The sequence below is a fragment of the Micropterus dolomieu genome, linkage group LG13 (assembly GCF_021292245.1).
Source record: "Micropterus dolomieu isolate WLL.071019.BEF.003 ecotype Adirondacks linkage group LG13, ASM2129224v1, whole genome shotgun sequence".
NCBI classification, from domain to species: Eukaryota; Metazoa; Chordata; class Actinopteri; order Centrarchiformes; family Centrarchidae; genus Micropterus; species Micropterus dolomieu.
The window spans coordinates 29,224,873-29,232,198 of record NC_060162.1 but is presented as its reverse complement, the minus strand read 5'-3'; positions in this window follow the sequence as shown (position 1 = coordinate 29,232,198).

The window sequence follows — 7,326 nt, the reverse complement described above, 5'->3', positions numbered from 1 at the left end:
TTATTTTCCAGTACAGTGAGCAGCTGTTTGGACACAATTCTTTCTAGAATCTTTGCAATAAAAGGCAGTTTTGAAATTGGTCTAAAATTATGTGGGAGGGAGGGATCTAAACCAGGTTTCTTTAAAAGTGCGTTCACGCAAGCCGTTATAAAATAATCAGGGACACAACCAGTAGATAGGGAGCTGTTGAAAACAGAGATCAAATGGGCCCAACAGAATCTATTACTTTCAGTAAAAACTTTGTAGGTATTACATCAAGTGGGCTGGAGAACACTCTCATTTGTGATACTGTTTTTAAAAGCTCAGACAAGTCGATGGGATAAAACTGGTTAAAACTCTCTTGTTGCTGGTGAGGAACCTCTGAGTAAGAGGCCGCGGGGGTAATAGAGGCTCTGATTGACACCACCTTATTGGTAAAATAAGATAAAAACAATTCACAGTCATCATTACTTCCAGCTGAGGCACAAGGAGGGGTTGGGTTTACCAGCTGATCCACAGTCTTAAACAGAAACCTGGGATTGTGTTTATGTGTAGTAATGAGTTCAGAAAAATAGTGTGTTCTCGCATCCTTAACCATGTTATTGTAGTTAATTAATAAATCCTTCAGACTGAGGTAATGGACTTGGAGACTTTTTCCATCTGCGCTCTGCTTTCATGCATTCCCTTTTTTTGGCTGCGAATGCTGTCATTTATCCAGGATTGCTTACTAGCTTTAGACGTAGGCCTAACCTTTAGAGGAGCAGTAATATTTAGTGACGACAAGCAGATATGATTGAAGTGATCGACCAGATTGTTGGTGTTGGAATCAGACAGGTGTTTGGCTCTGAAAGAATGCGCAAAACTTTGAAACACTTTGTTCATTAAAGATGTGAAAACACACGGAGCTTGGTGAGACGGCATGAGTAACAGGCGAATCGCAGCTAAAAACAATACATCTGTGGTCAGATATGGTCATTGGCCACTAATTCCACCGAGAAAATGCTGACACCCAGGGTAAAAACCAAGTCCAGTGTATGACCACGGTTATGTGTTTGCCCTTTGACATGTTGTTTGAGGTTAAAAGAAGTGGCCATATTTAAAAAGTCAGTTGCATTAACATTGGTGGGGTCATCAACATGAATATTAAAATTGCCACAAAGAACAATTCTGCCATAATTTAAAACCAGAGTAGATAGGAAGTTCTGATAAAAATCCTCCAGGTGGTTTTGGGGCGCGATAAATTATAACAAATATGATATGTTGCAGCCCTCCAATTTTAAGAGTGAGAACTTCAAAGGAGTTAAATTCATCACAGCGTACTTGATGACATTTTAATTATTTTTCCTATACACGCTCACTAGCCCACCACCACGACCACTGACCCTCGGTTGACTAAAACAATCATATTGAGGCGGACACAGTTGAGCTAGCTGGCTATAGTCATTCATTTGCAACCATGATTCAGTTAAAAACATCTAGATTTGCAGACAAGATAAAATCATTTAAGATAAAAGTCTTACTTCAAAGTGATCTCACATTGAAGAGAGCTATTTTAAATGAGTTTGTTCTAGGTGCTGGAGTTGGTGCAGTTGTCCTAATCCTTATTCCATTATCCATTATTTCTGTGTGGGATGTGCACATTTCGGTTTACTGGTCTAGGCGTGATGATGACAGGAATAGAAGTCTTTGGAACAGCGCTGGGAGCAGACAGTTTTACATGCCAGCAGGCGGAGACAGTTGTTTGTGGCAGTTAGGCAGAGATCTGTTCAGTGACCGGTGGTGTGTCCAGGTGTGCTGCATGAATGATTAGTCATTCACGTAAGTCCTGAGGGGAGGACCGCACCACATGCTGTATGTGAGCAGCTAACATTTCTGAGCCCCGTTTGTTTGTGTGAAGTCCGTCTGTCTTAAAAAGAGGCCAAGGAATCTACTGAAGCGGCCAGCACCGTGACCAACTGTGGGAATGGGACCAGAGATAAAAACGGACTTTCCACACTGCTTTAAAAAGTTAAAAAGATGGTTAAAATCTGATTTTGTCAGCTCAGAATACTGAAGAGCTGTGTCATTTGTTCTGACATGGACTATCACTCTTTTGATGGAGGACGGGAGCGATGGCATTAGGTCCTGGAGTTTTTTTAAAATGTCAGCCGTGGTGGCACCGGGGAAGCAGTGAGTGGTAGCGTTAAAGAAACGGATGTTTCTGGTTATGGAGTCACCAATTATTAGTGTGGTTGGGGAGAAAAGAGGACGAGGAGATGCTGGTTGTGTGGTTCCAGAGCAGGACTGAGCAGAATCTGCTTCAACACTGCGTGCGGACTGAGGATGGAGTGTGTGAGCTGCCGAGTGTTGTGTTGGAGTAGCAGTAACAGACCTGAGAGAAGGGCTACCCGACGGTGCAGGGTAGAGACGGCCTCCGGAGCGTCTGAGCACAGCCTCCTTCAGGATCCTACGTCGGAAAGCGGAGGTTTTTGACCGGGATGACGGCTGCCGATCAGGCCCAGCGGCAGACCGGCGGCCCAGCGTGGGAGATGTAGCCGGTGAAGGAGATGCAACAGTGTCGGCAGGCACTGTCCGCCGAAAGAGATCCGTATCAGGGAGACTCGAAGCCGCAGGTGCATCCGCTTGAGTGACCAGAGTGTTGTCAGACAGGGCTGCATAGCGGTTGGAGAGGCAGATGTGCGGAGGAGAGGCAGCCCCATCCGAGCCTCTCTTGCAGCCACAGACCACCACTTCAGCCCAGGTTGACTGATGCTTCGGAGTCGAGCAGAAGGAAAGCCTGGGAAGGCAAGAGGGGTCCCATAACACGGTGTCCTGGATGTTAGCGGTTGCACTAAGAGAAACAATCTGTTTGGCTTGTACTGAAGCCACATCCATAAAGCCAGTCAGCAGGGAATCTTTCTCTTTGAGTTCCTCTGAAAGTCGTCGGATGTCTTCCATAAGGTCAGCAATCTTTTTGTTCGCTTTCTTAAGGAGTGTGCGGTCCTCATGGGGCAGAGTTATCTCAGCTAGCATAGTCACTGGAGCTTTGTTGTGATCAGTAGCGTTGATAGCGTCATCTAGCTTAAAATCCATGTCGCATGACTAAAATCCTTGACCCACGTAAAACTTAAGTTAAAAACTTAAGTTAAATAAAAAGGATATATCTATGGATTTTATTGTAACCTACTCTAAATTGACCGTTAGGCCAATGGCCATGTTATGGACTGTGTTTTCTTATATTCATAGGGTTATGCATGGGTTTACTAAGTGTTGACCCCGGAAGTTGTTTTCAGCATGCACAAGGGAATCAGCTCAGATATTTTGGTGCTGACCTAACATCTCTCGCCATCCTCCTGCATGTCTTGCTAAACGCAATGTCTGTAAGTAATAATGTTTGTATACATCAACACCGCATGTCTGTTATATTTGTCATGTAGTCATTTTTGAAGCTAGTTCATCGCTGTTTATGCTAGCGCTGTACTACACACAGATATCATTTAACTGATTTAGCTACTTAGCTATATGCGGTAGCTTTTGTTGACTGTACTGTAACGCTGTAACTGTTTCAGTTTCACAAACTTTTTTGATAAACTCCGCAAACGGCACAGTGTCTCCTGTGGCTTTATTGATGACTGTTTAGCTGGCTGGATAGCGAGACCAGTGACAGTGAAAAGACAGCCCACAGCAAGCTGTAGAGTTCGGAGAGCCTCAATTTGAGTACACATTACCAACAGATGAGTATCTGCCATCCAGCCTGAAGATCAGTTTAATTCTCTCTCATCTCTCAAGTCTCTCATCATCATGTTGAAACACAATGCTGAAGTTGACAAACAGCAAAAAATGGAAAAGGAAAGTGATGCTTGCTCGATAAGCTCCTGTGCTTCTAGATCATCGAGAGGCTCTAATGCATGCACATGCTGCTATAGCTGAAGCTGAGAGTTTAGAGGGCGTCTTACTAGAACCAGGTATCACACCTATTAGTAGAGCATTAAACACTGTTCTAGCGTATAACCCATCACTGCGTACTGCATCCTATTTTAACGAGCAAGCATCCATTGGTGTTGGCCCACTTTATAATGAGAAACCTAAGGAACAGCCACGTGCACCTCCTCCTGCCCCAAACAGGTCTGGTTCATTCAAAGAACTGCCAAGCCACACGGCTCCTTACACCACACCTCATGGCTTAGAATGGAGCACTGAAAGGCATCACCATGGCCGCCAGCAACCGCCATCCTTTCATCAAGCCTCCATCACTCATGACCTCGCCAGATATCTAGCCTGCAACCAGCTTGTTATCTCAGGGCTAACCTCCTTTGATGACAAACCAATGAACTACTGGGCATGGAAATCTTCTTTCCAGAGCGCCATCGCAGGCTTAGATGTTTCTGCTAGAGAGGAACTCGACTTGCTCATCAAATATCTTGGGAGAGAATCTTCCGAACACGCTCACAGGATACAGTCAGTCAACATCAGGAGCCCTACTGCTGGACTCATTATGACCTGGCAAAGACTGGAGGAAATATATGATTTGCCAGAGGCCATCGAGTAAGCTCTATTCAATAAATTGGAGAATTTTCCCAAAGTCACCAACAGAGAGCCACTAAGGTTACGTGATCTCGGAGACATACTGCTAGTACTAGAAGCTGCCAAATTGATGGCTATCTGCCAAGCGTATCATATTTGGACACTTCCAGGGGGATAAGCATCATTGTCGACAAACTTCCGCACAACATACAAGAAAAATGGATCTCCTTTTGGATCGAAATATAAGCAAGACTATAATGACGCCTTCCCACCTTTCTCTGTGTTTTCCAGCTTCACCCGTAGAGAGGTCAGAGCGAGGACAGATCCCAGATTTAACTTATTCTCACAAGCAACACCTGAGAAAAGAGACAAACCAGAGAGATACAGACAGACACCGATATCTGTCCACAAAACTCAAGTCTACACTCCTCAGAAGTAGGAGTTCAAAGCTGAGAGGAAGACGGTGGATCCCAGTAAAAAAAAGTGCAGAGGATTTCGTGAGAAGAATCTAATGGAACACAAGCAGCTTCTCAAAGACCATTCTATATGTGGTCTCTGCCAACCACCTCGCTAGAAACTGCAACGCCAATGTTAAGTGCAGTGAATGCGACAGCGACCGTCCCCTTTCAGCTCTCCATCCAGGCCCAGCTCCATGGATGTCCCCTCTGGCTTTAGAGACATCTCCTCCGGCCTTGACCAAAACAACCGCTCTCTTGCGGTTGCAACAAGAGAAAGTACACGCTTACTTGCCTCCTCTCAGTCAGACGCACCCTAGAGAAGCGGCTGCAAATGAAGGTACACTTTATAGAGTTCATGGAGAACATGCTCATCAACAGACATGCAGAGATTGCTCCGCCCCTCCATGAAGGACAGGAGTGCTGGTACCTCCCACTATTTGGGGTCTATCATCCCAAGAAGCCTGACAAGATCCATATCGTCTTCAACTCCAGCGCACCTTTTCATGGAGTCTCTCTCAACAGTGTTCTGCTCACCGGCCCAGATCTCAACAATAGCCTCCTAGGGGTGCTCTTGAGGTTCCGTAAAGAAACCATAGCCATCACTGCCGACATACAGAGCATGTTCCATTGCTTTGTGGTTCGCGAAGACCACAGAGACTACCTTCGCTTCCTATGGTATCGACACAACAACCTTAACCAGGACATTGTGGACTTCAGGATGTGTGTCCATGTCTTCGGCAATAGTCCCTCCCCCGCTGTAACTATCTATGGTCTTAGGAGAGCAGCCAGGGAAGGTGAGGATGACTTTGGCAGTGACGCCAGAAAGCTTGTTGAACAGGACTTCTACGTCGATGATGTACTGAAGCCATCAATGTTCTCACCTGAACCCAGGATATGCTTGCTGCATCCAACCTCCGGCTGCACAAGATAGCCTCTAACAGACCAGCTGTGATTGGAGCGTTCCCCCCAGATGACCGTGCCAAAGACATCAAGGATCAAAACCTCTTCTCTGATGATCTTCCCGTACAACGCACAGGGGTGGTGATGGCGCAATGTATAAGATGCCTGCCTTTGATGTGAGAGACCCGGTTTCAATCCCTAACTGTGACCCATCCACCAATGTGTCCCTGAGCAAGACACTTAACCCCTAGTTGCTCCAGAGGCGTGCGACCTCTGACACATATAGTAATTGTAAGATAAATATAAAAATAATAATAATAATGGAATAATGTGTCATGGAACGTAGCTTCAGACACGTTCACATTCCACGCTATAGATGATGGGAAGCCTTTCACCCACAGAGGAGTGATATCAACGGTCAACAGCCTGTATGATCCTCTAGATCCTCTCGCCAGTGACCATCAAAGGCACGTTGCTCCTCAGAGAACTTTCGATGCAGGGAGGTCCTACCCAAGGACATGGAAACAGAGTGGACTAGTTGAAGTGTCTCGCTCCAGGATTTACAGGAGCTTCAGATACCCATACTCTACTTTCTCACCTTTGGACGCTCAGAGCAGAAAGCTCTGTGTTTTTGCAGACGCATTGGTGAAAGCAGTTGCAGCTGTAGCCTACCTGAGGGTAACATCCTGTGAAGGCCTCATTGAAGTTAGCTTTGTCTTTGGGAAAGCCAGAACTCACTGTTCCCAGGCTCGAACTGTGTGCTGCAGTGCTTACAGTTGAGATAGCTGAGATGATCGTTGCAGAGATGGATCTGAAGGTCAACAGTATTCAGTACTACACTGACAGTAAAGTGGTTCTCGGATACATCCACAACCAGTCAAGACGCGTCTACGTGAACAGAGTTCAGCGTATCTGTCAGTCTTCTTCTCCTGCACAGTGGCATGATGTTCCCACAGATCTCAACCTTGCTGACCATGGTTCTAGGTCTGTCACAGCTGCCATCCTTCGTAGCACCACATGGCTTACCAGTCCATGCTTCCTCAAGAAACCATCTACCTGCTGTTCTGAGCCTCAGGAGACCTTTGGCCTCGTTGCAGAGATGGGGACTCGAGTTAGAGACTCGGACTCGAGTGCGACTTAAGTCGCACACACAGTGACTTCAGGCTCGACTTGAGACTCGTCCTCAAAAGACTTAAGACTCAACTTGGACTTGATGCGCGGGACTCGTGAACAATGTTTATTTTTTAGGACACGTCTGATGAGCTTGCCGTTATTCCCTCCCTCCGTTACCTATAACCTGCCTATGTAGCATCTGCTGCGCGCAGCCGCACGTGAGAGAGGACAAGAAATAGCGGCAGCTGCTGTGCCATTTATCATAAACTTTGACTTTAAAACTTCATACAGCAAGACCCAAACAAAGAAGCGCCGAACGCAAACATGTGGTGAGTGAACATGTTTAGCTCAGCATTGGCCATCTAATGTTAGC